This window comes from Ambystoma mexicanum, chromosome 1q (genome assembly GCF_040938575.1).
Source record: "Ambystoma mexicanum isolate Mex_15411 chromosome 1q, UKY_AmexF1_1, whole genome shotgun sequence".
In the NCBI taxonomy this organism is placed as follows: Eukaryota; Metazoa; Chordata; class Amphibia; order Caudata; family Ambystomatidae; genus Ambystoma; species Ambystoma mexicanum.
The window spans coordinates 711,486,359-711,504,623 of NC_090922.1; positions in this window are offsets into that span (position 1 = coordinate 711,486,359).

Below are 18,265 nucleotides of genomic sequence, written 5' to 3' on the forward strand. Positions count from 1 at the left end.
TTGGTCCAAAGTGCTTTTCCCAGACTGGAAGCCAGCTTGGAGGTTGCTGATGACCTCCTCCTCATCCATCCACTCTGGAGATGTTTCCGAATAGCTTTGGTAAACAGTTTACCAGAGCTGTCCAGAAGTGAGATTGGGGGGAAATTCCCCGGGGCATCCCTCTCTCCCTTCCTAAATATGGGATCTATTCAGCTTTAACTTTTCAACTTTGGAATACCCACTGTAAGTACATCAAGAACGTGACATCCAGTCTCATCAGTGTGTGCAGTTTTTTATGCATCTGATATAGTCCTGTCATTGACATTGGCACCAGCAAGATCCATATTAGCATCAACGCCTTTAGAAATGCAACCATTAAGATATCCTTTGTAGAAATGACTCTAAGTTGTGGTTACTTGTAGATGATATACAGACCCCAAGATCTATGTGTAGGGTATTTGGTCGTCAATTTAAAAAAGACATAAACAAAACCCAATATTTTAGATTCTTCTGTGTTAAGGCCTTCCACAAATTGAGCCTTATGAGGGCCACCAATAAGGATAGTTTCAGGTATAGTCTCTTCTTCCACTGCAGGCTGTTGGTCTCATGTACAGGCATTTCGAGTATCTGGTTTTCCATAATGAACAGTAATACCCATCTGTATAATGTCACCTATGCTCAGTTGGGAATGCATAAGTAACAGTACAGTGTGCACAAACTCAGCAGCTTCTGGGTTTAAGCTGTGATGTTTTCTCTGTTGATTTATGACAGGCCTTTTTAAGCCCTTCTAAAATATTATCTTCAGATATTATCAGCTACATTTGAAAATCACGGGGAGCGAATTACAATTTCTGCAGTTTCTTTTTTGAAGTTCTTCATGGGGCTTTATCTTGTGCACAAGGCCTCCATTCAAGTCCCTTTGGTGAGTAGACCTGAATGGTGGCGAAACTCTCTTGCGTGCCATCACTTATCCAGTCGTGGGATTCAAGTGAATCCATAGCCAACTGCTTTCCCTGATTCCTTTAATCAATGTACACTTGACCTCTTACAGGGACTGCAGAATCACTTGAAGGAACATATTTATTTATTTATTGCAGTTATGTAGTGCCCACACCCAAAGGTATCTCAGCGCTTGTACATGATAGGGCATACACGTCACATATGCTTAATGCATCAGTGCATGAAACAAGACAGAAAGGTAGTTGGCAGCTTAATCATACTTGTTTAACCGCCAAGTCTTCAAGAGTTTTCTGAAGGGGTTGAAGGAGCGTTAATTTGTGATGAAGACTGGGGAGAGAGTACCAAAGAACTGGTGCTGTGTAGCCGAAACTGGAGCCTCCTGCTCATTTGCGAAAGAACCTTAGTGTGTGGAGGGTGATGCTGGCTGATAAGTGAAGCAAGTGCTCTGGGATTTCAGGGAAAATGTGGTGGGTAAGGTAGGCTAGCGCATTGTTATGGATGCAGCAGTGAGCGATACAAAGCAATTTCATCCAGTTTAATTATTTGAAGCCCAATATTACTCATTCCAATACAGTTTAAACGTAGTCTGTCAAGGTCTATTTCAGTACTAAACACTGCTCCTGTGCTGCCTGTTCTGTAGGGTTTAAACTATTCCCGGCCGGGTAAACAAGTCAAAAAGATGTCGAACTGGAGAAAAATGTAGGCTCAACAGGCTTGCCTACTATTCTTGCATTTAACATTTCGCAGTATTTGGAAATTCTTGTGGTCTTTTCAGAACTATACAGGATGCATAGTGCCCAGGAGGCAATTTTAACGCCAGTAGCTCCCTTTACAATAACAAATAATTCCTTTAGCTGGAAATGAGCGTTCTTGAGTAATATGCAATAGGATGTTCCAGTTTGTCGTCCTGTTGTTGAAGCTCCAACTGTTCCACTTGATACATCTGCTTCTAGTACAAATGGTTTTGAAATGTCTGGTTGGCATAAGATGGGAGCATCAACGAAGTCTGTCTTAAAGTTTAAAGTCTTGAAATATCTCTTCAGCCTTTATGGACCATGCAAACCTGGTTACTTTCTTTGGTAAACTGTTAAGGTGTTGGATCTGCTGCAAGAAATTCTGTATGAATTTCCGGTAAAAATTAGTAAAGCCAAGAAACTGCTGTATTTGTTTCAGTGACGATGGGAAGCGCCACTGCATTATAGCTTCTATCTTCGAAGGAGCCATTACTATGACTTTGGAAGACAAGATGTATGCCAGATACTTTTCGCACATGATCTGCATTTTCTTTTTCTGACATGTCAAATAAAACAGAATGTCACCTAGGTAGACGATTACAGAACAGAAACGAAGATCTGAAAATATGCGGTCCACAAGGCGTTGGGATACTGCAGGTGCATCTGCCAATCCAAAAGGCACCACCCAGTATGTGTCGAGATCAAAGGGGGCTTGAAATGCAGTCTTCCATTTATCCCCTGCCCCTATCCTCAAAAGGTGGTAAGCGTCTCTCAGATCTAATTTCGAGTAAATGATAGCTCAACAGAGGGCTTCAATGATATCGGTGATCAGGGGCACGGGATATTTATCCTTTATAGAGATCTTATTAAGGCATTGATTATCCATACAAAGACATAGCTCTGTTGTATCTTTCTTGTGGATGAAAAGTAATGAAGCACCGTCTGGTATCTTAGATGGACTAATCAGACCATTCTTTAGAATTTGTCAAGATATTCCTCAGGGCTTCCGTCTCTGGTTCAGAGAGTCCTTAGATATGTCCTTAGATTCCACAAATTCCCTAGGGAGTGTCTGCATATTAGCAATGGTAAGAGGATCCTGTGTAGAGGTCTCCCTTCCTGTAGTCTGGGTACTATCAAAGCAATGTTCCACACAATATTCTGAACCAAATGAAATGGTTCCTGCTGTCCAGTTTACGTACGTATCATGCCTCTTTAGACACAGCATACCTAGTATTTTCGGGTAATGCATGGTTTTAATCATGTCAAGAATGTTTTGTGCCACTTGTTGACCGATGCTTAAGAACAGCTTTGAGGATTCTTCTCGGACCAGTCCAGAACTCACTGATTGGCCATCAACTCCTTCAATGGCTTGAGTGTAGTCCTTGGGTATAATGTCAATGGGCCTCATTACGACCCTGGCGCTAATGGGTTAACGGCACCGTAAAAGGCTGCGGCGCCGTTAACCATTAGCACCTGATTACGAGGTCCCTTTGCGGGACCAGACTTTAACGGCTGGTCTACACCAGCCATTAAAGTAGGGACCCGCAAAGGGACCTTGGTGCTAAGTACGGTACCACAATTTGCGGTACCATACTTAGCGCCTTCCCCATTGAGCCCTATGGGGAAAAAATGGGAATGGGGAAGGGCCATGGAGGAAGGGGGAATTACCGCCCCGCCAACCTTGTAATGGGGTGGTAATTCCCCCTTTCTCCATGGCGGAGTCGGTAAATTACCGGCAAGGACCATGGTGCTATTAGCACCATGGTTTTCCGCCTAGGTCATAATGAGGCCCATCCTTATTGGGCTGCCCATTGGTGATCCATGAACACACCAGTGGCTCCTATATCAACTAGCTCAAGGAGTGTGTGATGGGTGGTTAAAGAGATGTCCAACTGGACTCTGAGAACTAACAGTGACACAGTGGATGAGTCTTGTCTGGGAATGCCTTGTATCGCCTGTGCCATGGTCCCACTGAGCAACGGGAACTGAATGTTTCCCTGTTGGTGACCTGGTGCAATTGGACAGTCCTTCATTGGGTGACCCTTGGTTCCACAATACAAACACAATCCCAATAAACACCAGCATCATCTTTCCTCCTTGGAGAGAGGGCCTCTGGCAGAGCCGATATCCACATGTTCAGGTTGCGTGGCATCCACTTCTGGGGTATCATGTTTGGAGTATCTGCCTCATCACGAGTTTGGGGTTAACCCTTAAATGCAGCGGTTTTGCTCTTACCGCCACATTTAAGGGTCTGCTAAATCACAGGCTTGGCCGATTTACCCCTTGCTCTCAGATGGGGGCCAATACGCTGCAATTTTGCTGATTTTTGGCGCCATTACTGCTGGAGTAATAACGCCAAACATTCCCCATGGGGCCCAATGGAGGATGGGAAATTCTCGAATTGGCCCAATGGGGAATGGGGACTATCCGGTTCACCAAACCCGTGATCTGGCACTAATAGCGCCGGGGGTTTGGCAGTAGGGCTAATAGCCCCAGCGGTAATACCGCCGGGGTTATCGCCCAACTCGTGATGAGGCCATATATGTGGGCCTGGAGGCACAGTATTTACCTTGTTCTGCTTTTCATTCTTGAAGCTTGTATTCAAGCTGAAGAAGGAGGGTGTTCAACTCTGCGATCATAGCTGGTCTGGCAACTCAGGCAAGTTCATCTTTAAGTTTCTCCTTTATTCCCCTGTGAAGCAGATTGGACCTGGTTTCTTCCGACCAACCACTCTGATCGGCCAACTGCTTGAATGTGGTCATAAAGTGAGTCCACTATTCCATGCTTGACATCCAACGGATTCTCCTGTGTACAAAAAGCATTCTCAGGACATTTAATCTTGTCCCTTAAAGTGCCCACAGACATGGCATAGTTATCCAAAACAGGGTTGTTGACTGTAACCAGAGGCATAACCCATGCCAGAGCATTGCCTATCAAACTGGGTACCATATAACGTACCTTAACCAAATGTATGGGGGTGAAAGGTGAACTATATGGTGACATGTTCTAGAAATGTGTTTACCTTCTTGGGTGTACCATCATACCTTTAACCAGAGCTCCCACCCCCAGATGCATCCAATGGGGTACTCTCTCTGACTGCTACAGCTTGCCATAAAGTTAGGTTCTCTAACCTTAGTTCTTGTACTTGGCGGTCAACTTCTTGACAGCGTTTAACAATTTCTGCACCTGGTCCACGATTGGTGGAGAATATGGGTGTCACAAACTGTCAGATTTTTTTTATCAGTTTTAGGACTTACCTGTGATTTGGCACATTTCTTTTTGTCAAAGAGGTAGGATCTCTTCCTATAGAGGGCCAGACTGGAACATGAATAGCAATACACAACAGACTAGCTCCCCAGCAAGGAACCTCCCAGGAACTTGACTTGGAGCAATGAAGCCTCAGCTCAGCTTGGCTAGGTGCATTCCAAGGGCGAAGAAGAGCAGGAAAGGGGGGCAAAAGAAACAATGAATCAAGAGGGAACAAGAATTGGAGTGTCTTACCAACAGAATCAATGCAATGTGTCTGCTTTGCGTCCTTTCAGGCAGATAAGTATTCTCAGATGGTTTTTCCGAGCAAGGGCCACCATCTTGGAGGAACACTCAAGCGTTACCAGTGCTTTTGTCATAGAGCATAACAGAAACCTAGTTTTCCTTGATACCGTGGAGCCATTACAATAACATAACCTTCAAAATACCACAGAAAAGGATTTGTGTGGAGTATTCAATACTCAGAGCTAGATCATGTCACTTATCATTGTGTAATCAATGCTATTTTCTGATGTTCCATAGCGTATTCCAGGTACATGCAGCATCCCTTCTATTCCCTCCTACAAGCAAATATCTAGCATGTCAATGTTTATATCTTTCACCAGCAGATGCATGTTGCATTGCCAATGGTTGCTATGGTTAAATAGAGGATGGTGACATTTAAATGGCTGTCAGTGAACATCAGACGGGCTGGGGAGACCGACTTAATGCATTAGCACAGTATCCTTTGGCAAAAGGTTAACAACCATATGGATACTGGTTCCTGAACATGTTTAAGTTCAATTAATTACATCGAATTTCTCCATTAACAATACATACATGTACATTACAAGCGATGCACATATAGAAACACATATAAAAAGGAAAAATCTACTTAATATTAAACCTTGACCAGAATGATAAGGTAACAAAAGAAAATCAGCATTTTCAATATGCATACCCCTAGAATGCGAGTCAATTACTAATGGGCTGGGTAGAAATTAGGCCAGTCTTATGTATATCTTGCACGACAAATCAGGGCTACCCTAACATATTCACACAGGTTATAAATAAAATCAACACAATTACAATTCATAATATACTGCAGTGCCACCCCACAACGCTGAATATTATTCTTGATAATTTAACAATTCCTTTACGCAGATCTGTAAAAAAACTTGCAAATCAATAAAAAGTGACATCATTCCTCCAAAGCAGCCATTTCACAAAAACAAAGATTAGTCCAGTCTTCCTTCCCCCACATAACAAGAGCATTTAAGGGGAGCACATTTAAACAGATCAACAAAACAAATCTCCGGCAATCGTTTGATACGAAATTACACACCTCCCTGCCTACCATTGTATCGCATATCCAGGCAGAAAACAATCTTAGAGAATCCATGTTAGAAACAGCTAACCGATCCTCCTCCCGATCAACACCTAAAGCTCTTTGTCTGTCATACCTTTGGGATGTATTGTTTATTTTTTCAATGTACTCGCCTCCCCCCGCCCCCTTCCTAAGCAGTTTACAACCTTCAGTATACCACCTATACCAATAGCAGGAGCATGACCTTGTAAATTCTCTTAATGCACTATGAATGTTTGGGTTTTCAGATTCTCCCATGAAAACGTTCAAAAAAAGGAAGCAAACCTAATCCTTGCATGTGTTTCGGTTTTGGGAATCCCTAATTCAAGGCTATTTGTTGTAGCCAGTGGGGGGCCAGTTAACTTTTTTAGGATTTTATTCTGTATAACCTCAAGCTTGGCGCATTTTGAATGCCCCCATATTTCACTTCCATATAGCAAAACAGTCCCCATCTTAATTTTATACACCCCTAAACACTTATGCAAGATTTTTCCCCCTTATCCATGATAGAATGTTGCAAGTCCTCCCATCTTTAACTGGGCTGTATTACATAACATATCGAGATGTTTGTCCAGTTTCCATTTATTGCCTACAAAACACCTAGATAACAAAATGAATCCACCACCCCAATTGTCATACCATTTAAAATCCAAGATTGGTCAATTTTCTTTCTCCCTTTCTCAAAAACCACAATTTTGGCTTTGTTCATATTTAACTTTAACTTCTAAAATAATGTTAAGCATAATTTAAGCTTTGCTGCAAACCCCCAGGTGTTAGATCAATTAAAACTGTATCATCAGAGTATAATAAAGATGCAAAATGCATCTTACCTAAAAAAGGGGGATAGACTTTTTCAGGTTAAAGTCAGCTAATAAGAGAATAAAAAGAAGTAGGGTTAAGGAACAGCCTTGTTTAACACCTCAATTTGTAATAAAATCCTTTGAAAAGCACCCTACATTACTACCTCAGACTACTGCATGCATATTCAAATAACCTTTCCCCACGAATGATCCAATATTTTTCAATTAAAACATTTAAAGTAATGCAATGTTCCATAACTGAACAACCTTTCCTGAAGCCTGCTTGTGAGGGTTATAAAATAGTATTAGAACATGTCCAGAAGAAGGACAGGAAGCATCCAGGTGTTAAAGTCTCCAAGAAGGAGGAGTTGAAGAGGAGAGGTCCGCCCTCACAGAGAGGAAGTTGGAGATCTGACCAGGTGGCCGATAGATGGTAGCCACAGTAAGGGAATGGCTAGGAGAGAGAGAGAGAGAGCCTGCAGACAAGACATTCAAAAGAGGAGTAGGCCTGCGTAGGAATGACAGAGGCAGGAATCCACTCTGGGAAGATAAGGGCTACACCCGCTATGGAGCAGTTGGACCTGGGTGCGGAGAGGATCTTGTAGCCGTCAGGGAGGGGAATGTCAAAACTTGTGACAGAGCTGGCCGTGAACCATGTCTCAGTGAGACTGAGGACTTTGAGGTCAAGTTCTTCCAGGAGGCGGCAGATGTCAGAAGAGTGTTTGACAACTGAGAGGGAGTTAAGAGTGGCAATATGGAGAAGGTTGCCATCCTTGAAAGACTTCCGGAGAGGGGTACAAATCAGAGGTACGCCCTGCGGAGGTGTAGAAGAAGCCCAAGGGTGGCAGAGGAAGAAGGAAGAGAGGGCAAGGTAGCCAAGGAGGAGATAGCAGGGGGAGGCAAGGAAGCCGTGGAGGGAAGAGAGGGGGCAGTAGGAGAAGGAAGGAAATTGATGAGGCGCAGGAAGCGCCTACCAAAGAGGAGGAGATTGGCCTCAGGGCATTGGACCAGGACAGTACCATTCAGGTAAACATTTATGATGACCTTAGAGGAGTCGAAGAAGGCCAGGAGGGCCTCCCACCAGGTGCCACCATTAATGAGAGAAGAGAGAGGAGAGAGCACTGAGCCCATATGAGGAGTCCACAGGTCTGGTGATGGAACGAAGAAGAGGATGTCAGTGAGGGTTTGCCTGGAGGAGGCACTGGTATAGGTATCAGCGATAGGGAGGCTTGGGTTGGAGACCAGGATGTCCTTTTTAAACTCCTTCCTACCAGATTTAGTGAGGAGAGCAGGATAGTAGATAGAGAAGCAGCTAGAAAAGATAGAAGAGACAGAGAGACCCATAGAGTAGGTGGGAAGAGAAGAGGAAAGGGGGGTAGGGACGGGGAGAACACTAGGGAAGGATGCAGATAGGGTTGCACGCATACAAGACAGGGAGAGGCGAGACAATGGTACACAATTGGACAAGGCGACAGTCGCTCAGACACTGGTAGAAGTTTGGAAGATGAATGCTTTGCTAAGTAAAACCACAGAATGGCACTACTTTCACAATGTCGTTTAGATACCAGAGAAAATACACACTTTATAAGGGAAAAAGGCCTAGGTTTCACAATGCAATTTTAAATATTTTCACAGTGCAGTTATTAAATACCCCAGAAAAACACACCTGAGAGAGTCCTGAGAAGGGGAAAAAGGCCTAGGTTTCACAATGCAATTTTAAATACTTTCACAGTGCACCTAGGATTGAGAATCTGCTATGTGGCAGGTTATTCAGGGTAGAGTGAAGGCTCTATTACTAACCCGGGCTACTCCTACCTTCCTTAGTGGCTGCGGTTTGACGGCTGGCTGCTGGCTTCCCCTACTGACACCTGCAGACACTAGCTGGAGCCACGTCTGCAGGAGCAGCCATTTGCCTGAGACCCATCCTAGACTTACGACAAATTCCTGAAATCACAACCATTCAGGATGGTCACTTTACAGCATGTGTTCAGCCAGCTGGAAGGGGGAAATTTCCTAGCAACACTAGGGCCCTCATTCTGAGTAGGTTGGTAAGGGATACCGGGCATTGGTAAGGAGTTTGGTGCTGGTAATCCCTTACCACCCTACTATGAGGTCCCTTAGCGGGTCTCTTCCTTGTGTTCCGACCAGGTGTTAAGGACGGGACCTGTTAAGGGACCTGGGCGCAAATAACGGGCTTGGCATACGCCGGCCTGTTATTTGCACCCTCCCCATTCCCATTGAGCCCTATAGGGGCTCAATGGGAATGGGGAATGGTTTGGTAAATGGGGACTTACCGGTCCCTCCAAGGTCGGAATGGACCGTAAATCCCCATTGAACCAAACCGGAGTCGGTACCGGTATGGGAGGCAGTAATGGCGCAAATAGTGCCATAACTACCACCATACTCTGAATGAGGGCCTAGATCTCAACGACGCATATTTCCACATGCCCATTCATCCAAAACATCAAAAAATCTGTAGGTTCGTCGTCCAAGGAAGACACTCCAAATTCAAGCACTGCCCTTGGGCCACAAATCAGCCCTGAAGGTTTTCACCAAGTGCTTTCCCTCAATGGCAGCATTCCTTTGCTGCAAGGAGGCGTATGCTTAACCCTACCTGGATGATTGGCTAGTCTGGTCTGCATCTCATTTCCTGATTTCCTGGCAGTGGGAAATACAGCCGAGACGGTCCACACTCTAACCTCTCTGGACTCTCTGAAGTCCTTCATGGTGCAATTCCAAGATGCACTGTTCCTGGTGGCCCTACTCAACACAGTAGAGTGCCTGGTGACCCCATCAGAAGAAAGGATAGGGGCCATCATTGGGAAAGTTCAAAGGTTGCTGTCGACCTGTGTTGCTAAAGTCTGGTCCATTAAATCCCTCAATGCCTCAGTGGAAGGTTGGGATGCCCACACGGACACACTATATGCAAGAGGCTTATGGCTCCGTAAGAACAAGGCACTGCATTTTGTTAAGGATTCCAATTGGGTGTCACACACCGGACCAGAACCCTCACCCTTAGCCTTGTATGTAGCGTTCAATTGAGATGCCTTTTCTCTCTCTTTTCTGCAAATTCAAATTGAGCCGATACCCAACCCGTCTCACACCCACTTTTACAAATACCCCGGGTCACAATGGACCATAAACCAGGCCTATGGGTGGTAACACAGTATTTATTTATTTTAATTTCAAAGAAAATCTCACAATTTTTAGATTGGGCATCACTCACCAATGGGGTGATAATTACAATGAAAACCACTGAAATACACTTGGGTAACCTTCTACAAGAACATATCTAAAGCAGAAATGAATAGGAGCAGTTTTTCCATTAGGATAGGTAGCACCCAAGTTAAGGTTTACCCCTGCAATATTCCCTCTAACCGCAATGAATCGAATTCTGAGTGGATAGAAAGAAGCAGCATTTAGTCAGGCATATAAGGCAGCAAACAGAATCAAACTCCGCCATTTGCAATGGCCTAAAATCACACTCCGATTTTATCAAATAATTAATTATATGTGTGCTTAAATAATAATATACATATGTTTTATCACAGTATCAGGTATGTTATATTACTAGCAACCAGAAGGTAAGGCATCACAAAGGCATACAGTTCACAAAGCAGGTTGAAATTGAAAACCCAGTGCAGTCGAAATCACACATGGAAACGTTTAATTTTACACATTTGCAGTTTTAAATGTCAAAACTTGTTTTTTTCAAAAACGGGTGAAATACACAAAATTGGATTGCAGTTTTTGGACTGGGGTATAGATGCACATCACATGGACAAAATAGAAGTGAAAGGAGGGCTGTAGCTGAAGAACTGGATGAGATTCGAAAGATAAAAAGGGTCGGTTTTGATAAAATAAAGCCGTTAAAAGGAGGAAAGGAAAAGGACAAGCTTCACTTAAAATAGATTATTCAGACTAAATTGTTAAAGAAAAACACGATACGATCCTGGGTTAATTTGCAACTTAACCCTTTCACCCCGTGTTCATAGCTATGTGAATATTAATTTAAATTATTCCAAATATTGCTAAGGAGTTACCAGAGGAGGTGAATGAAAGAATTGCGCTAACACTAGAAAAACAAGGACAGTGTGCACAGAGAATTAGAACAGTTTAGACAAGTTATCAGGGTATGGATAGGGTTGCTTACAGAGTGGAACAAAATACAAAGGTCAAGATGGGGTAGGCTATGTGTTTCTATGGGATGGGGAACTATTCACAGTCCACCCTTGAATCTGGGATTTTGGAACAGTCAACTGGGTTCTGGTCACCGCACGGCGGGCGCTCCTTACAGCAAAAAGCTGGCCCAGTCTGGTCACTGGATGCTAAAGGTACAGCAGGCATGCAGGTAGTGGGCAAGAAGCTGGTTTGGTTCCCCCAAAGTAACACAGCTTGTCCCTTAGGTTATTGGGATTTTAGTGGGGTTTTCTATATCAATGGCCTTGCTGGGATAGGATCAACCATGCTTTGCCCTTGCTCGGATAGTATCAGCTTTGCTTGGGTCTTGCTGGGATAGGATCAGCAATGCTTTGACCTTACAGTGGAATCTGGAATCTGGCAAGATGAATGTAGAAGATCAGGAACACAGGCGCTGGAAATTCATGAGAGAGTCTGAGTCCAGAGTTCTGTCAGTCACCCAAGTCATGGTGACATCATAGAATTATGTGGTGGGGCAGGCTTAGCTGGGCACGCCTCTAAACAACTGGATTAGGCAGGGTTGATTGTTACCACCTTGCTGTCAGCTGGTTGGATTCTTAAGAGACATGACATCAGCTTTATGATGTGGGTTTACTATGTCCAGAACCTCCCACATTTAATTTTGCCACAACCCAGTTTTGACATAAATGGCACATTTATTTACAGTTTTGGCATTTGACCAAATTACATAGGCAGATTACATATTTTACGCATAAAATGGCAGTCCAATTCTCATGGTTCTAGGACTTTGTTTCATCCGCTTAACAATTTTTCATCCTTTTTAGCGAGAAATATTAGGCCTAAAATTCAATAACTTTATACATGTGTGTAGATTATCATAAGGCATGTCAGTATTGAATTTCACAGTGGCATCATGTACACTTTCCTCATAATATCCACTTCCCTGCCATTTCTGTTCCGAATATGGCAGTGGAAACTACAACGTCTTAAATTAAAAACCAAAAAAAATACATTCAAACTGTTCACTTTTTACATTCCTGCGAAGTCCTGTTGCAGAGATAAACGTCTGAAAATGTATCAATAAAATAGCTGTTTAAACTAAATGGTCAGCATTATCCACCATATAAGGGCATACTTCCAAGGATGCTCTTGTGTTGCCTTTGAAGCTCCAAGTAGAAGTTGTGAGGACACGTGATTAACTATTTCTCACCTAGATGTCCCAGAATCTCTATTGTAAGAGGCCTCTGCCTAGACAAATGTCTGACGAGCATGTGAATTTTCTTTGTCTTGGTCCATTCAAAGTTTTCAAAGGTAGTTATTACCAGGTAGGTGTCCTGGATCTCCCTTGTGGCCTCTCTTGGGGGTAGGGCACTGCTGTTGTCAGCCAAATGTCCCTTGAGCCATGGCAGAAACCTGTCTAGCTAGTTTTCAGAAGGCAGCCCATGTCTTTATTTCTTATTTTATTTTATTTTGTTCTGTTTTGTGTTCTGAATCAAAAGGAATCCTGTTGAATAAAACATCCTGTATATGTTTCCCAGCACAAAACTCTTTACATTGTTGGACAAGGGCAGGGCCTTATCCAACATACACTTTTAAAACAGGTATTTTTCTTATTTGCAAAGGTACATTTAAACCCAGTGTGAGGCCTGCTGGCATGTTCCTTTCAAAAGGTTCCATCTGAATTTCCTACATTGTAGTGCAGTCATAGTCAGTTTCTTTTATACAGCAATTTGTTTAAAACACAGATCCACTGAAATTGACATAGGCCAAGAGAGCCAGGGCCTCTTTGAAGCATTGATTTTTGACATTGTGTAGCCCAAAATTAAAGCGTTTTCCCATGTAGCTGTAAGTAAAGCTTCTTTTGATTTCTCAGATTTGGCTGACATGGCCTGTCATTCAGGAATAATGCTCTTTTCTGGTGGAGCACAATATGGATATGGATGGGCATGGCAGGGTCTAACTGATGGAACTATTGTGATGAGGAACAGAGGAAAAGAACATCAGAGCATAATCATTTTAAATGTAAAATATTTCCCTTTTTCAATGGGAAACCTTGAACTTGCAGAAAAACAGCGCTACTTTTTTACTCTGCTTCTTTAGTACACACAGGAACACACCCTAGCAGCCTTTCGTGGGGTGCTCCATGTTCCCTCTTGCCAATGGCTCTTGGAAAAACTTTGCAGCCATCCTTTTGTAGCTGCAAAACGCAGTTTTGATGTGAGGCAGTGGAGCTCAAAGGAGCCAGCACATCCATTTTGCTGTTTCTGCTGAAGTGCAGCTTGGTTATGCATGGGAGTACTGCTGAGTGGGTAAATATATACCACAATATCAATGTACTAGAACTATGGCAGTTTTCTGGGAAAGGTAGTCAGGGTCTTCATGGACAACACAACCACCATGTATTACATCAAGAAGCAGGGTGGCACAAGGTTGCCAGTCCTCTCTCTGGAGACACAGAACCTTTGGTGCTTTCAGACGTTTCTAGTCACGTTCCACTTGGCGGGTGTTCAAAACACCATTGCAGACTCTTTCAGCAGCGAGCTGCGGTTCTGCCATGAGTGGACGTTCCAGAAATTTCAAACCTCTCGATCTTCGGTGAGTGGGTCCAGCCTCAGATTTACCTATTTGCTACAGCAGCCAACACCAACTGCCATTGGGTTGCCAGCAGGTATCCTCAGGCAAGTAGTCTGAGGGATGCCTTCTTGTTCCCGTGAGAAAGCCTATCCCTTTAGGCATTCTTGACACTTCCGCTGCTCCTACATGTGATCAACACACTCAAACTATCCCACTGCAAGATGATTCTTATTGCACTGGCATCACCCAGACAAACCTGGTACTGGGACCTTCTTCACCTTTGCCATCAAGCCACCTCCTCTTTTAAAACTGCTATCCAGGGAAGGAGGGCCAATCTTGCACCATGGCCCAGCATCCCGGAACCTGTTGGCCATTTCTTTATGCCATTGGAATGCAAAAAGATTCTAGCCAAAGCCAAGGATCTGTCTTCAGTTGCATGTTACCAACACAAGTGGAAGCACTTTACAGTGTGGTGCCACTCACAGATGATCTCTCCACAGCATGTCTCAGCGCTGCAACCTCTGCCTCGCCTTTTCTCTCTGGCTAAGGCTGGCCTTGCAGACACGTCCATGAAGATGCACTTAGCCACAATCTCTGGGTATACCCAGACCCTGGAAAGCTCTCCCTGTGGTCTCACAGACTCGCAAAGGTGTTCCTCAAGGGCCTCTTCAGAATATTACCCCCGGCGAAGGTTCCTGCTCTTGTGTGGGAGTTGAATGTGGTCCTGCCCAAACTGATGGGTGCTCCATTTGAGCCTACGTATCAGACATCTTTGAAGTTATTTGCGTGGAAGACCGCCTTCCTAGTGGCGATCACCTCGGCCAGGCATGTTGGAGAAATACAGGCACCATCCTGTAAGCCTCCATATTTGTCTTTCCACCAACGCAAGGTGGTTCTACAAACTCATCCATCCTTTATGCTAAAGTTCCCATCTGACTTTCATCTAAACAAACCGTTGGTTTTACCAGTTTTCTTCTCAAGCCCTTCTATGCCTGCTGAAATGTCCTTGCACTCACTGGACATGTCACGTGTCTTGAAATTCTATGTGGCACTCACCAAGGATTTTTGAAAAACATTGGACTTGTGGGGCATGGGAAGGCCCTATCAAAGGATTTCATCTCCAGGTGGCTCTCGGGCAGTATCATGCATTGTCATCAATTGGCCAACAGACCATTGCCAGGCTGGCCGTGATCCCACCACACCAAAGCCATTGCTTTAACTACTGTGTTCCTCTCTGGTGTTCCTCTGCTGGATATCTGCAGGGCTGCTATGCGAAGGTCTACCCACCCATTGACAATGTACTACTGTGTTGGCAGGGATTCAAAGGAGTCTTGTGTTGGCCAAGCAGTGCTTCGCAACCTGTTTGCATAGGGTGAGTCTGTTCCAGGGGTAAGTTTATTGTTTCTGTTGAGCCTTGCCACCTCCCATGGTGTGTAAGTGTACTGCTGTGTAATCATATTCATAGCATGTGAATCCATGTAAGACCCCATGATGGAGAAGGTACAGGCTACTTACCTGTAATGCTTGTTCTCAAGCATGGGTCTTGACTGGATTAACATGCAAACCATCCCTCCTTCCCCTCTCTGGCTCTTCTTGGTTCCTCCTGACACTTTATGTGTGCAATCAAATCTGAAGATGGCCACCAGGGGTGGAGCTAAAGAGGACCTATGTCATTGGCTGGGGCAGTATGACCGAAAATGACAGTAATAGGCTATGTAAGCGACAAACCGTTTTTTAGCTTACAGCTATACCGCTTTATATTACAGAGCATTCCCAGGCTGAAGACGGGGAATATTCACAGCATGTGAATCCATGTAAGACCCATGCTGGAGAACAAGCGTTACATTTATTTTGTATTTTTTTGTATTGTAAAACAATACATAATGAATCAAAGAATAAGAATGCATATAGTTATTGTTAGAAAGAAAAGAAAGAATAAGATAGAATAGAGTGACCAATTAAGATTAAAGAAGATAGTTCTTCAGAGAGGAATGAAATAACCAATAACAATCAATAGACTGAAGGGAAAGAGGGAAAATGTTCCAGTGAAGGGGAAAGTAAACAAAAAATAAAGGAATGAAAAGGGTTTGAGCACATGGGGAGCGAGAAACTGATATTAAAAAGTAAGATTGTGAATGAAGGACACGAGAAGGAACATAAAAACAAACAAGGGATATAGGATACATGGGAAATTAGAGAGATTTAAACACAATACAGAGACAGTTGAATTGGAGTCGAGAGTGAAAGGATAGCCATCCAAGAGAGGATAGAGAGGTAGAAGTAGAGTTTCGAGGGGAAAGCATATGCAAGAGACAAATGAAGGCATTAAAGACAGACTTTAGTGGAGCCACACAAGCAACAGGGAGACCAAAGGGTAAAGCAGAACAATAAAATAACTTAGAGAAGATAAACAAGATTTAATGTTTTGTAGCATTAAAAGTAAGAAAAGTCCTAACTTTACGAATGTTAGAAAGATGAAATTGACAAGAGCGATAGTAGAAATATGATGAGTAAAAGAGAAGTTAGTGTCAAGATAGAGACCAAGATTACAAGCAGTAGAAGAAATAGGAAGACAAGAAGGGGGAAATTGGACAAAAGATGGAGGGGAGGAATAGTGCAAGCTGGGAAGAAAAGAACTTCCGTCTTTGAAGCATTAAGAGCAAGGTAAGTAACTTGTACCTTCTTAACAGCTGTTGTACGATGCAATTTCATATTTACCCCAACCCTATAATGTAAAACTCAAGCAGTGCATTGAAGTTTATTAAAAGTAATATTAAGCACTTTAAAATTCCACATATAAATATTTTTTTCAACAAATAGAGGCTGGATAACAAATATATAACTCTAGGTGTACATGGCGTATCATACACTAATTTTTCACTCTCTCTTTCCCTCTCTCATTCAATCTGTCTTTCTCTCTCTATCTCTCTCTCTTTCTCTCTCATTCTCTCGTTGTTCTCCTTCTCTGCTCCCACTCTATATGTCAGAGTGTAACATTGTCAGATGCCCATTTGCTAAAGCACCACAGCCTTTGCTGACAGCTGAACAATCTTGTAGAGGTGGAGTAGGGGTTTGCAAAATCAGCTACGAAAAAATATATTGATATCGTTTTAGTCTTAATAGGATCATTATTATTGCCTTACTGAGCAAAGCACGTTAACCTAGAATAACCAAACCATTTGTTTTTTGAAAGAATTTTATAATTGCAAGATGGAAAGTTTGGCACGCTCCTATTGCGCTCTTTATAAATACCTCTATAAGAAAGGGGTCAAATAACGCAAGGGGGGACCTCAGACTGCTTAGCATAAAATCTAAGAATATTTTGGGAATGCAACCATTAATACAGATGTTTATATTTGGCAAATTTGTCTGTGATAAAAGGGGTAGTTACTTGAATCATAGAGTATATAATGCATGGTGACCTCGGTGCTCATTTTAGTTTTTCACAACAGTCACCCTAGCATTGAACCGTTTATTCTGATTACAGACACACAAAGGAGTTGGGTGCAAGGATATAATGGCTGTGACATAAGTCACCTCATTGGTCCAAGATCTGGCCACGGTCTGTCCAGAAGTAATGTTTCCTTTTTCCATACAGAATTTTAGACTCGTCTCAGGTTAAGAATGACGGTGCACATGCTTAGTTCCCATTGCACAGACATCCTAAAATAACTTTTTCTTCTGTATTTAAAAACAAGTGTATGCATAATAAAGAATTACCATAATCAACATTGTTCACTTAAGGTAACATTAACATTGCTAGCTGTATCCAGTGCATCATATATCAATCTAGTGCTCTCTCTCTCTCCCTCTCTCTGTCTCTCTCTCTCTCTCTCTCTCTCTCTCTCTCTTTCTCTCTCTCTCTCTCTATCTCTGTCTCTTTCCCTTTGCACTCTCTTTCTCTAGTTGTCTGCTTCCTGTCTCTATTGCTGTATTTCTCTGTCTCACTTTTATGTCACTTTATCTCCCTTTGTAGGTGAGGGTCATTTTGTCAGGTTCACTGTTGTGAGAGCCACCCCCGCCATGGCTGACACAGGATGACCAGTGAAAATCACATATCTTGAAGGAGGGCTGCTGTGTACTTTATGGTTAAAATAAAAAGGAAATTCTCAGTGACAGAGGCATTCCCTAAGGTGGGGACCACCCTGGTATCTGCAGAAGTGCACTGTTATTACATGCTACTGTGGGTCCAGCAGGAATGTTTCTATCACACATTGAAGAGAGGGAGGTGGCAGGGTATGCTCATATGCTATGGAGGGTGCCTGAAAGAATTGGTAAGAGATGAGACAACCAGGCAGCATAGATTTATTTTCTGTTTTTTGTAAACTGGTAGTGTCTGCATGCTGTAACACATGCATACATTTTGCAGCACTGCCAACTACACCGGGGGCTCTGATACTTTTTGATCTTTCCGCTGCCTTCGACACAGTGGACCACTCTGTGTT